The 15235-nt window shown below is 36.0% G+C and overlaps 1 protein-coding gene and 1 pseudogene across 1 annotated transcript in view; both read left to right on the plus strand.

Moving 5' to 3' along the window:
• Positions 1–15235, plus strand: part of LOC103331843 (peroxisomal membrane protein 11D) — a 51122-nt gene that overhangs the window by 15396 nt on the left and 20491 nt on the right. The gene's annotated exons all lie outside the window — the stretch shown is intronic.
• On the plus strand, positions 7415–10455 carry LOC103331903 (receptor-like protein EIX2; annotated as a pseudogene).

The raw sequence follows: 15235 nt of genomic DNA on the forward strand, positions 1-15235 counted from the left end.
TCTTTTAGAAATCCAATAGTCATAATAACTTGACCCTGTATGGTTAAGCCACTGCATCGTTAAAGCAGAGAGTAAAGAGATGGCAGTAGTTCAAATAAGAACAACTTATGCATCAAATACATTAATCTTCCAAAATTAAAAATCATTACAAAATCAGCGTATTCGCCCCCCTTGATTTATAACAATAATATCCTACTCTTTTGTCTTCCATTGAGCTTTTCTATTGAGCTATAATAATAATAATTATTATTATTATCCTACTATTTTGTCTTCCCTTCAGCGTTTCCATTCAGGGTGTCCATAGCCGCTCCCAGCGTTTCTGTCAACCAAATAGACATAACTTACAAATCAGTTATTTTAACAAAATAATAATTATAAAATAAAATGGGCCAACCAAAAGAAATTTTACCTATTGCGATCCATCTCAACCTCATGATCAAATGGGACTACCTCCTCCGAATTAGGGTACTCATTGTCTACAGCAATTTTACTTATCCGAGCGTACTCATCCGAATTAGGGTCATAATTCACCGAAATTTTACTTATCCTGCCAATATGGCTGCAAAGGAGGGGAAAATGGAAACAATTTTTAAAGCACAACATTGTTACTTTGAATACGACAGATGTTATGCAAATAAATATAAATGCATTACGAAATTATTCAATAGAAAGTACACGCCTTGTAGGCCTTTAAATCATATCAGGTTTAAATATGAGCAATAGTCTAATTTAGCATTCCTTACAATTTCACACCATTTTTTTGCGACAACACACCCCCATTCCATTGCACAACAGTATACTAGAACAAAACCAACCACCTGAACCAAACAAAACCAAACCCTCCCCCTGCTTTTGCACCTTTTGGTACATGTCCTCTACCATTGCCTTCCACTGAAGCTCAGCTGCTTTGCGGACATCCTTATCTTTTACATATGTTATGATATCATTTGGAAGCAATGCATCCGGCTTTATGATGTTGCCGCCGACTTTTACCTTCTCCAAATACTTCTCAACCACATTAGGCATTTGAATGTAACACATGCTTCGACAACACTCAAAGGCCCTATACTCGTTGGCCAAGGGCTCCAAAAACTCCTTTCTATGAAGTTCCCACTCTTCTGATTGATCTGACTATGGTGGGAAAAGTCTACTCCGAAGGCTTTCAAATAGAAAAATGGCATGTCTGGTGTGGTCGTCTTCGGTGTTCTTAGGAGCCAACACTCTGCAACCCCAGTAACAAAAAAGAGTAGTACCATCTTCTTTATCATCATCTTTGGATGGCGGCTTCAATTTCAATTCCATCTTTTGTTGACGGAACAATAGAAAATACGAATTTAGATTATAATAATTCTCAACAAAATTATAACCATCAAATATACAACAAATTCACATGGAATTAATGTAAATCAACAAACACGAATGTGTAGAAATACTGACAACTTTAGTGATTGAGGCTTTCAAGAATTGCGATATCCTAAAGACATATTTCGTCTCTGCCCTTGTGCTCGCAATTCTATAGGCGTCCATCTCCCAAGATTCAACAATCGATAATCCTAAAATGAAGCACTTCAATTAAAGACTCTGGCTAACCAATTATATATTTGTACTCTAAAGAAAAAACTAGGAAGAATTTAACAATAGAGCACTAGGGATATTCTTTGTTTTTCACGGGTAAGAACTCTCTTCATTCTATATCTCAAGTCGGTGAGGATGTTTAGTTTATATAAAACTCATTACACCTTGTTGATGCGTAAAAATGGTTCGGCACTTTTCCCGCTCAACTTAGTGATGTTGGGCCTTCGGTACGTCTTGGGCCTCGGTGGAGCGTGTGATCTGCAAGATAACGAACGATCGGTAAGACCTAAGGGCATCGATGTGGTACCGGCCGAAGGCTCTCTGATGCTTAAGTAAGTACGGAGTTAGAAAGATTAAACTGACAGATCAATAGGCGGTATGCCGTAAGTTCTGATTACCTTCATTTTGGGGAATTGTGCTAATTTTATAAGCCTTAGGAGGTGTGCTAGTTATCTAGATTTTTGATGTGGGACTGTGGACGTCGATTGTGGGCCTGCCGCGTGTTCTGAGAAGGAGGTTGCCCTAATCAAAGATTAGGTAGGCTGGGTGCTGAAGGCTGCCATGGTTAGGCTCAATATTTGTCCACGTGTCCTGGTCCTCATTGGCTGTTCATTTTGGGTATAACCAGGAGTCCCCCAAGTTCTCATTCGAGAGTTCTCGGATAGGGACTTGATATTCTCTTCAGTAAGCAAAATGTTGTCCTACCGTTCGGTAACTTAGCAGATGGAGGGCTTAATCCTGGCCCTTCCGTGTGTCTTTATTTGGAAGCGCGTCGGGAGTCGAAGGTCACTTGAAGCGAGGAGTGATGGGACTAAAGGGTTATTCGTCTTCTGCGCCCACGTGTTGTCAGATCATCCACAGAATGAACGCCACGTGGCATGTGCACTCATTAGGAGTGGCACATTAATGCACCGCTTGGTTTGGATATTCTGTGTGTGCTGCTGATTGAGCAAGTGCTGGGTTTCGTCCACTTTGGATGACAAAAGGTTATTATGTTCTTGGAGTTTAGCCATATCCTTCCAAAGGGAAGCGATTTGGGCCAAAAGCTCTGCTTCGGCTGTGAGCTACATAATCCGTGAATTGCCAAACGGAGTACTTAGGCAGCGCTGGGCTAGCTCAATCGCCTACCGAACGACAATTCGTCTTCTTGTAAAAACATTGGTACTGAAGTGGTCCCCTTGTGTTCTAGGGATTATGGGTTGATTTTTATCGATTCTCATAGACGGAGCCAAACTGTTGATGCGTAAAATGGTTCGGCACTTTTCCCGCTCAACTTAGTGATGTTGGGCCTTCGGTATGCCTTAGGCCTCGGTGGAGCGTGTGATCTGCAAGATAACGAATGATCGATAAGACCTAAGGGCACTGGTGTGGTACCGGCCGAAGACTCTCCAATGCTTAAGTAAGTACGGAGTTGGAAAGATTAAACTGACAGATCAATAGGCAGTATGCCGTAAGTTCTGATTACCTCCATTTTGGGGAATTGTGCTCATTTTATAAGCCTTGAGAGGTGTGCTAGTTGTGTAGATTTTCGATGTGGGATTATGAACGTCGATTGTGGGCCTGCCACGTGTTCTGAGAAGGAGGTTACCCTAATCGAAGATTCGGTAGGCTGGGTGTCGAAGGCTGCCATGGTTAGGCTCAATCTTTGTCCACGTGTCTGATCCTCATTGGCTGTTCATTTTGGGTATAAACATACCTCTTGTTGAATTGAAACATAAGTAGCTTTTCATTTGAAAAGTTACAGACACAACTCTATAGAAACAAGACCACTGATCATTTGAATCTCATCGTATAATTATTAATAATTTCACTTTAAAGAATGACCAAGTGCAAAACAAATACTAAGACACACGACACTTATTTTTCATTCACTATAAAAATTAAATATTATTAAATAATATAAAATCACTCTCACATTACCTCATGCACTCCTCATTTGTGAGTGACAGAGGAGTGTGGGTAGGGAGATGTGGAGCGCTAAAATCATCAAAATTTTGGGGGTTAAAAGAGTTGTTTGGGTAGACCAAGGAGCATGATTGAGGGTTTAAACTGCTAACTATATGTGTCGTTGGATTAATCCAAGGGTCTTTATTAAAGATGTCCTCACATAGCGGGATTGTACATTTAAAGATGTCATCATCACATGAGAAGATACTGCAACCCTTGAAACTTTCGAACTTCCATTTTGGATGCTATTAATTTGTGCTTTGTTGTACTACCAAGAGCACTATTGTATCCAAACAACCATCTAAAAGAGTCCACAGTAACCTTGGACTTGATACAAATATATTGACAAACTCAATCCATCATACATACGCGTGAATACCCTGTCGATCTATTGTGAGTCTTAAGAAGTACAAGAGACATATCGATCACTCTCAACGTTTTTAAAAACATGGAGAGAGATAGAAGCTGATAGCCCCATATGTATTGGCAAACTAGAGTCTTGTGTGTGCGATCGTAGGTTATATTTTCATTGATGTATCTTTTCTTTTCTTCCAAACACCTACCTACTCTAACACTATATACCATTGTCTGTTGTCTAGTTTAACAGTATGGGTCATTTTAAGGTCCCACTAGTGAGATTGGGCCATGGACTTACCTATCTTTCAATTTGCTAATGGCATGTGCTAATTTGTAAAGCCGCATTTTTATTTTGATGCATCCATTCACATGGGCCTCTGAAGACTGTATTAACTTCTTGATTAGCCATAATTCTGCAATTTTACTTTTTTGTCAACAATGGTACAGGGGAAATATTAATAAGACCAAAATATTATTGCTTCATAACGTGGTATTTTCTCACTGTAATTTCAACTAAAATGAATTTTGTTAGCATCATTTGCCTGTACATGGGGAAAGAAGAACAAAAATGGTCCTAATCCCAAATCTTTGAGGTAAGCAGAATCCAATTCTAGTAGCTGAGCAGACAGACAATCGAATATCAATCAGTGCAAAAGTGCAAAGCAAATAACACTACAGATTACTAAACTAATTAATTAACATTTTAGGTAAGCATAATCCAGTTCTAGTAGCTGATCATATCATATCATCAATTCATACCAAATTTCAGAGATTTACAGTGGTCTGATTTTGATGACCTTTAGATATCCTATCAAGGAGAGAATTATTCGGAGTAACTTTCTTGAAGAAACCAGATTCATTTGAGGAGGAATCATAAATCCAGATACAAACAATAGATCCAAACCCAGCCGAGCACGAACCAATTATTGGGATTGATTGAGATAATCTGTTTGTGTTAGTTTGAATTCGGATGTGTGTGAAACGAAAAATCAAGTATTAAAAAAAAAAAAAAAACATTGCTTCGCTCCTTACCTGGAAGGAGGTATTCCTACAAATCAAAGTTTGATACAAATGCAAAATCAATTCATCAAAAACACAAAAAGAAAAATCTTAGCACACATGTCAAATTTATGATTAGTAGGAATGTAGGAGTTCCTACTTCCGAGGGAAATACGCAAAGTATTTTCCAAAAAATAATAATAATAAATGGACTGGAAACCAAGTTTCAATCAATCTGAATACAGTAAACGGTAGACCCAAACTCAGACGAGTACAAAAAAATTATCTAAGCATTGGGATTGAGATAATTTATTTGTGTTGGTTGAGTCTGGATCTGGATCTATGTTGATTGACAGGAAGTTGGGTTCCAGCCCTCCATTATTTTTCTTCCATTGGTTCCACTTCCTTCGTATCACACACCATTTGAAGAGGACATGGGGAACAGTTTTGGATCTATGAGTATAAGAACTAGACCTAGTACTAACTCAAATGAATCTTATGATGTCCATGGTTATGTCATGTCTAATTATAGTGGAACTAGTTATGGAGCTCAAGATGATGAAACAGATTATGGATCTACTAGTTGGGTTAATCCTAACTATCCCATATATGGGAGGATAGTAGGGAGCTCGAGAGAGACTTATGTGCACCATGTTCTAACATGGCTTACAAACTGCTCGGGTTACATGACTTGGTATGACTATTATATGAATCTGGATGGTTATTCCTCATTGTTTGAACCTCATAGGAGCTCTTCATTTATGTAGGTGGACACTTATTTAAATTGTAATATAATGTTTAAACAAACTATGGATTTATGCATGGTTTATTCATTATAATCAAAATTTTATTTTCAAACTTTTCATTAATTCGCATACATACCACTTATATTTCATCAATGTATGTCTTATTATTAGTAAATTTTGAGTTTTATTTATTCAATACATTTATTGATAATGTATATAACATCTATGAAAGTTTTACACCAAAATTATGTATTTCAATGCATATATCTGTCTTTTTTGTTGATTTTTTTCCCGATACCTAAAACGATAACGATATATCCCCTGAAATATCTGTAAATTGGAGCCCGATATTATCTGCACGGCCGATATTTTAATCCTTAGGATTGATTGAGATAATCTGTTTGTGTTAGTTTGAATTTGGATGTGTGTGAACCGAAAAATCAATTATGAAAAAAAAAAAACACACACACACACACTGCTTCGCTCCTTACCTGGAAGGAGGTACTCTTACAAATCAAAGTTTGATACAAATGCAAAATCAATTCATCAAAAACACGAAAAGAAAAATCTTAGCACACATGTCAAATTTATAATTAGTAGGAATGTAGGAGGTCCTATTTCCGAGGGAAATAGGCAAAGTATTTTTCAAAAAATAATAATAATAAATGGACTGGAAACCAAGTCTCAATCAATCTGAATACAGTAAACGGTAGACCCAAACTCAGACGAGTACAAAAAAATTATCTAATCATTGGGATTGAGATAATTTATTTGTGTTGGTTGAGTCTGGATCTGGATCTATGTTGATTGACAGGAAGTTGGGTTCCAGCCCTCCATTATTTTTCTTCCATTTGTTCCACTTCCTTCGTATCACACACTATTTTGTAAATGGTGTTTGTTTTGTGTTCCCGCGAAATTCTTTCTTATGGTTGTGGACTCACATTTGACGGACTCCTCCTTATGGTTTTGCATTGTATGAATATGTTGCTCTGTTTTAGCTTACACCGTGCTTTTCAACTAATTACATATGCTGTGTTTGCATGTGCATGTGCAGTGTTCTCCAGACATTTCTTTCTTTTTTGTTGTCCACCATCCCATTCTCATAGTTTGCAGCCTTATGCAGATCCTGTCAAACTATCTTAAACATTTTCTTACCAAAGTAATAAAAAAAAATTTATATCCATGCATACATTATAATCAGACACAAACGTGCGAACTAAAGCCTAACTAAGCATAACCAATGGCAACCACATTTATTATTAATACCAATAAGAAACCATGAATAAGCTAGCTAGGAATCTATCTTTATGCCGAAACTAAGTAAATTAATATGGTGGCCAACTGCCAGATAAATAATTCCAAGATCCATTCAATTATTGTGTCAAGTTAATTGAGGACGGCAGCTGGATCGGTCAGATTATCCCCCCACATCTCTATCTTGATCATCTCAGTAAAGCAAAGCCGAGTCAATACCTGCAAGTCAGTTCGAGTTTTTAAAAATGTACGTCAATAGAGAAAAATAGCAAACTTATTTGTTAAGAATTGGCCGGCATTCTAGTAGGTACTATCTAATAATTTGAAACTTATTTGTCAAGAATTTGCTCCAATATAAAATAAAACAAAGTTGGGTTCCATTTACCGCACCTTCAAAGCTTCTCTCCAATATAAAATAGAAATGATATTGAAATATAGGGGCTTGTCTAATGATATTGAAACAAAGGGTAGCCTTTAGTCACACCCGCCAACTCATCACTTTCTCATTACTTTCTTAATTTTGCCTAACTTTATGCATAGACTATAACCCAATCAATATTCTGTATTTGACGGACTCCTTATGGTTTTGTCTTGTATGAACATGTTGCTCTGTTTTAGCTTACACCTTGCTTTTCAACTAATTACATATGCATACTTTTCATTGTGAAGGCTTTCCTTTTGTTTCTCTATATATATGGAGAAGAACGGAGCCAACCATATATGAATATACTTGCAGTGTTTGCATGTGCAAGTGCTCCATCTTCGACATTATATTATATTCCATTTTCATAAACCCTAAACAGTTGTGCCTATTCGACATATATTCCATTGGCATTTGAATCTATTAACATGCAGGGTCACGGAAGGTGCTTGAAACTCTTTCTTGCATTTGCTCTGCTTTTGCTACAGTACACCCAAGGAGGAGAGGTGGACAAAGTCAGAGGGATACTAAACGTGACCATAAGATGCATAGAGAGGGAAAGGCAAGCACTCCTTGCATTCAAACGTGGCCTGGTGGATAAGTCCGATTTACTCTCTTCATGGGGTTCAGAAGCCCAGAAACAAGATTGTTGCAGATGGGTGGGAGTCTCTTGTAGCAACCAAACTCATGTTCTTCAACTTGATCTTTCAAACGAATTTGACAAAGATTATTTTCAAGGTAAGATGATTAGTCCTAAACTGATTGAGTTGCACCATTTAAAACATTTGGACCTTCATGGGATTAATTTCAATGGGAGCCAAATTCCACATATCATTGGTTCTCTATCCAATTTAAGATACCTTGATCTGTCTTGGACTTATTTTGGTAGCAAGTTTCCAAGTCAGGTCGGAAATCTTACGAACTTGGTGTATCTCGACTTAAGTGGTAATGACTTTACAAATGCTGAATATCTCAATTGGCTTCCTCTTCTTTCGTCATTAAGATATTTAGACTTGAGTTTCACGAATCTCAGCAATGTTGTCGATTGGCCAGAAGCCGTTAATAAGCTTCCTGAACTAACAAAATTGACATTAGAGTATTGTGATCTCCCTTCTCCAATTCTTTCCACTCTTTCTTACATAAACTCTTCTAAATCTCTTGCTAGCGTTGACCTATCTTCAAACCATTTGAGTACTTCTTCAATATTCCTCTGGTTGTCCAACTATAATACCAGCCTTGTTCATCTTTCCCTCTCTTATAACCTTCTAGCCGATTCAATTCCTGATGTTTTTGGAAACATGAGCTCTCTGGCACATCTATATCTCACTGATAACCAACTTGAAGGAGGGGACTCGCATTCTTTTGCCAGGTTATGTAGTTTGCAATCATTGTATCTCTCAAGGAATAATCTGAGTGGACAACTTTCAAAGTTTGTTCAAATATTATTCTCTACATGTGCTCAAAACTCATTGGAGGAGTTGTATCTCTCTGAGAATGATCTTGCAGGGTCTTTACCCGATCTTACAAACTTTTCATCTTTGGAACTCTTGCGTCTTAATAACAATCAATTAAGCGGAGTAATTTCAGAAACTCATTTCTCAAAACTCTCCAAATTACAGCATTTGGATTTATCTTCTAACTCGCTAGTTTTAGACATCCATGCTGATTGGATTCCTCCTTTCCAACTGAACTACATAGGTTTGGGGTCTTGCAAGATGGGTCCGGATTTCCCAAAGTGGCTTCAAACTCAAAAGGATTTCTCATACCTTGATATTTCTAATGCTGGAATTTCCGACATCTTTCCAAGTTGGTTTTGGAGTTTATGTCGTAATGTGAAATTTATGAATCTCATAAGCAACCAAATTGGAGGTACATTTGCAAATTTGATAGTGGAATTTTCATATTTCCCTATACTAGATCTAAGTTCGAACAAGTTGGAAGGTCCAATCCCCTCAATTCTATCAAAAGCCTCATATCTGGATCTCTCTTATAATAAACTTTCAGGGTCAATTTCATTCTTGTGTTCAAGTGCAGCTATTTCTTTAGGCTTTCTTGACCTCTCAAGAAACAATTTTTCTGGACAAGTTCCAGATTGCTTGACACATTTGGAGAATTTAGTCATGCTTGATTTGAGTTACAATGCTTTGTCTGGGAAAATTCCTACAACAATAGGCTCTGTATTTCAGATTGAAACACTCAAATTAAGAAGCAATAGATTTGTGGGACAATTGCCTTCGTCGTTGACAAATTGCACAAGGTTAGAGGTCATTGATGTTGGGGATAATAAATTATCCGGACCAATACCTGAATGGTTAGGGGTTAGCTTAAAGAATTTGGTTATCTTGATGCTTTCCTCTAATCACTTGAATGGAAGCCTGCCCTCACAATTATGCCATCTAATACGAATTAAAAATTTGGATATCTCTATGAACAACATCTCTGGAAGAATACCTCCATGCCTCAACAATTTGACTGCTCTGTCTTAGAAAGGACATTCAAGTCTAACAAGCACACATTTGTATAACATTTCTACTAATCAACATTCATATTTTTCTGATTATGACGATGATGCAACCTTCATGTGGAAAGGAGGAATGCGGACATACAAAAGTACTTTGGGGCTTGTGAAGAGAATTGATCTGTCAAGCAATAAATTAACAGGGGAGATTCCAAGTGAAATCACTCATCTTGTTGGGTTGGTTTCTTTAAACCTATCGAGAAACCAATTAACAGGTGAAATAACTCCAGAGATCGGAAAGTTGCAATCACTGGATTCTCTTGATTTGTCAAGAAACCATATATACGGAAGAATTCCAACAAGCCTTACTGGGATAGATCGTCTTGGTTTCTTGGACTTGTCATATAACAACTTGTCTGGCAAAATTCCAGTCGGGACTCAGCTCCAAGGCTTTGATCCCTCTTTTTATGCTGGGAATCTTCAACTCTGTGGACCTCCACTTAAAAAGATGTGTGCTGATGAAGTGGAAAAAGGTCCAAGTGAGCAAACTGACTTCATCAACCAAGAGGACAAGGATGAGCTAATAACACCAGGATTCTACATTAGTATGGGGCTTGGATTTGCTGTTGGATTTTGGGGAGTTTGCGGCACCTTGATATTTTCAAGGTCATGGAGGTACACATACTTGAAGTTCTTGAATGGTTTAAATGATTGGCTTTTTGTGAGGATAGCTTTGTTGAAGCGGCAATTGAAGGATGCTTAATTACTAAAAATCAACGGTAAGTAATCTCTCTTTCTCTCTCTCATTGTTTATTATTATTTTATTGACTTAATCAACATGCATGATTAATTTGGTTTTTCTAATTTGTTATATTCATGCTGTAGCTCAGCGAGCGGGGGAGGATATGAGTTGAGGTTTGTTCTTCCAGCTCCCCTTCCTTTCTGGTCTTTGTGTTACAAGCTGACGGCCTTCCTTGCTCCCCGGGGTGCTAGTGCGTCCGTGCTGGAGGCGGACAAGCTCCCCTTATGGAGTTGTCATAGTTACTGATCTCTAATTTGATATTTTCTAATTGTTGTGCTTCCTGTTGTCGTTTTTCCTTTCCAACTGCCTTTGGTTTCCTTTTGTTTTATCCTCCTATTGTGTTTCTTTCGTTGAATGTACTTTTTTTTTTGCAATTTATTTTTTTATCCAGCATCTTCGGAGACATATCTTCCCTTCAATCAAATGGCTATGTAATAGTAGTTGTATGTAGTCGCAGGAAATGGATTTTTATAGCCGGAGAGCATGATGCCAACAATTAATAATAAAATTTACATATTCTCAGCTCTACATTCTTTTCATCCTTCCTTTCACATGCCAACACGTGGATGTCACAAATGCTATACGAAAATATTAGGGTCTAAGTAGTACTTTAATTGAATTAACCAATATATGTAAAGAATATACTAAAAATTAATAAAATATTAAGAGAGCTAAGATTTAAGAAGACGGTGAAAAAAAAACTATTGTCGATTAAATTTTATGGGTGGGCTATGTTCAGCCCTCAACTACTGAAGATGGCCCAAGTATAATTTTGTGCTCTAGAATCACTTTTTCTATTTATTTATTAAAATTTATAACAAAAAAAAGGTTATCTCCGATGTAAAGTATGAATAAGCACTGACATGAAAAACATTTCAGTTGGGTTATGTTTTGGGATTGAATCCAACCCGACCAATAATAACATCAATCTCATTGATTGGACGGTGGGCCTGTCCTTAAATTTAGGGTCTGGAGTTTTAGCCCGAATTCAAATCTGGGCTATTAATACAGACCCAAACAAATGGATTTGGAGTCAGGAGCCCAAATTCAAATTCACTCCTACCCAAACAAACGGAAAGTTGAGTTAGCATATATAATAGAAGGCTTATGTTGAATGCATATGCAGAAGGAACAGAGTTGAGGGCTGATGATTCAGCAAGTGATTTGATGCTTGTTGGAGGATCGGTTAGTCTCCATCTCTACTCTATCCATCACCATGAACGAGAACAGAAAATTGGATAACTCATTTAAAATTTTTAAACAAACAAATAACAAATAAGTTCGCCAAGAAAAATAAATAAATAAAAAACCAACAGGGTACCCTTATCATATTCATTTTCTTCCAACCGAAATTAATACAACCAAGCTCATCCCAAAAAAATAAAATAAAAAATACAACCAAAGTTACAAATGTAGAGGTGATCAACCATCTTGTTACCTCTATTATTAGTCTATGTATCAGCAAACAGGATGCTGAGAAAATAAAAACATTTGATGATGCATTGAACACTTTATTTTTCGTTAGCTCAAAGTCAACGGGGTTAAATATCTGATGAACGAGTTCTGCGGAAAAAAAAATACATATATATACATATATATTTATGAGGTTCAGATAGTTAATGGAGGCCTGCTTCTTCTGCAGCTTTTGCTTGGTTTCTTCATAGGTTGGCTCTGGTATTTTTATATTAAAACAAAAAAAAATAAAAATCATATCTTTAAAATAACAATAAATGAAAATCAAATTAAAAACCAACAAAAAATAAATTAATAAAATTTGGGGGGAGTAGAAATCGGGATAGAGGGGGAGAGAGAGAGAGAGAGAGAGTTTAATTTTAATTTTTTATCCATATTTTAATCAATTTAATATAAAAATATCATTTTGCCCCTGAATTTAACAGAAAAGTTAACAAAATTGACTGCAGGACCATTTATCCTAATATAACTGAAGTTGAAGAACCACTGGAATGATTTTGGAAATTGAGGAACTCAAATGCAAATCGGGTCTAAGTTAAATAAATAACATTATAGATTACTAAACTAATTAATTAACATTTTAGGTAAGCATAATCCAATTCTAATAGCTGATCATATCATATCATCAATTCATACCAAATTTCAGAGATTTACAGTGGTTTGATTTTGATGACCTTTAGATTTCCTTCCAAGGAGAGAATTTGGAATAACTTTTTTTTTTCTTCTTATTTTTGGTCCTGAAAAGCTCCATAAAAAACCCCAAATACATGGCTGAGAAACAAGACAGCCCAAAGTTGGAAGAACCAAGCAAAAACAAGCGAACAGAGTCTAAGGCTCCAAGCCCACGAAACGAAAATCACACAAGACAAGAGTGACAAATTGCCAAAATTATAGGGCTTAAATTATACAAGTAATTGATCTGAATAATATTGCCCGCGTGATACTCTCAAAGAAATGAACTTGCCAAGCAATTCCCATCAATAAGGGAGTTTTAGCAGGATGTCTGAGCACAAGTAGAGGGTGATGATGATCAATATCAATAGGATGGAGAAAACTGATGAGAGGTTTATTCATGAGGTCAACTGTATAGACCAAAGAATTCCTGTATCACTAAATTAAATGGCATCTTAGGTCCTTTCTTAGGTCATTTCTTCTTTTTCCCTTTTTTCCACAAGGAAGAAAATAAGTCAATGATGAGTAAATTTATTAGTTTGTATCTAGGCAGCTACTTTCTAGCTTCCATCTATTCTTCCTTCTTTTATGGTACTTGAAGACAATTTCAATTAACCAATTTTTAAGTATGTTATTCTCAATTCTACCAAAAAAAAGGTATGTCATTCTCAAATTTTAGAAATAATGACTACTTTTGGTAGAATTTAAAATTGAGATTTATGACCTCCAAATTCCATGTTTTTTCTTACATAGAATTTCTAGATTGCTTTGATTTTTTAATCCAAACATGGGACTTGGATTTATATCATCAATTTAGAAATTTTAATTTCGTGCAAAATCCCAAGTTTATTTCCCTCATCCAAACTCCGAACTTTATAGTTAGCACTAAGTATGCTATTGCTTCAAGAATCTCTTTAAAATAACTATAATATGAGATACTTTCATGTGTAATCATAAGGCCCCACTATGTAATGTAACATTAATATGTGGTTCTATTTTGGTCTCCTGTCTATGTGTGTGAATATTTGAAATACGTTACAAGTACAGGAAAGCATTTCAAAGGAAGGTATCCCATCTCAAGTTGAAAGGATGTGCCAACTCAATCAACTTCCTATTCAGACCCAAGAAATAAGAAAAAAGTGATCATTTGATTTGGATACTCTTCAACATGCATCTTGCTTTCATCTATCAAGTCAATCAGTATGCTTTCATCTATCAAGGCAATCAATATAGTGTGATCCAGACTAATCGAGAATTTGAAAACTAATCAAGTAGTAGAGGCTACCCTATATTGCTACGACCAAGTTTTTCCTTTTGACCAATCAACAAGAAGACAGCATACGGCACTTAAAAAGATATAGGCAGTCCGTAGCTCTTAAGAAAATCGAAATGGTTAGATCTTTATCTAGATAATAACCAGATTGAAGGAGGACACTTGAAATCTTTTGCTGGGCTATGTCCTTTGCAATCATTGTGGCTTCAAAGTAATCATCTGAGTGGACAACTATCCAAGTTTGTTCAACTATTGCCTATGTGTGCTCAAAACTCATTAGAGTTTTTGGATCTCTCCTGGAATGGCCTTGCGGGGTCATTCACTAATCTTACGAGCTTTTCATCTTTGAAATTCTTGTATCTTAATACCAATCGATTAAGCAGAAGAATACTTGAAAGTCTTGGCCAAATCGATTTTGGCATGAACTCTCTGAAAGGGGTGATTTCAAAAACCCACTTCTCAAAACTCTCCAAATTACAGTATCTGAATTTATCATCTAACTCATTAATTTTAAACTTCATGGATTTTGATGACAAATTCAAATGGAAAGACTAAAATACCTTTAAAAATGAATGAAAAATTAGATGGTGTTAAAGTCATATGACAAATCATGAATTTTGATTAACTAAGATGACATTTCTCTTAAATTTTTCTTTAATTGAAATTGAGGTATAAGTTCAAGTGACATTTCTACCAAAATCCCTCTATAAAGAAGATTCATGTTATTTTATCGAAGGACATTTATGTACCACGTGTGTAGGTATTATATTCTTTTTTGTATAATCTCACTTAATAAATTGGAAAACTTTTATTAGCAGTATGACCACGAACTCCAATAGCACGGAACAATACAAAGTTGCCACAAAACCTTGTCCACAAAACTTTTATTAAGAGCATCACTTTGTCGTTTGTTTTTCTTTATTCTGGATGACACAAAACCTTGTCCACATATCACACATTCATTCTTCCAATATAAATTTTCCACGAGTCTTTTCTCATCCATTAGTCCTCAACTCAATCAAACATCCCATTCAGACCCTACAAATTAGAAAAAGAAAAAGTGATTATCTGATTTGTATGCTCTTCAGAAATTTATAATAAAACTCATTCCTTGCCTTTTATATATAAAACCTATACATTGAAGAAAAGAAAAAAAACTAGTTGTACTATATTTTTTATTTATTTTGAATGATGTGTGAAATACCATTATTATCCTTGCATTATAATTTTTAGAAAGAAAAAAAAACTATGATGACAG

Source organism: Prunus mume, linkage group LG5 (genome assembly GCF_029339155.1).
Source record: "Prunus mume cultivar Tortuosa linkage group LG5, ASM2933915v1, whole genome shotgun sequence".
Lineage (NCBI taxonomy): Eukaryota > Viridiplantae > Streptophyta > Magnoliopsida > Rosales > Rosaceae > Prunus > Prunus mume.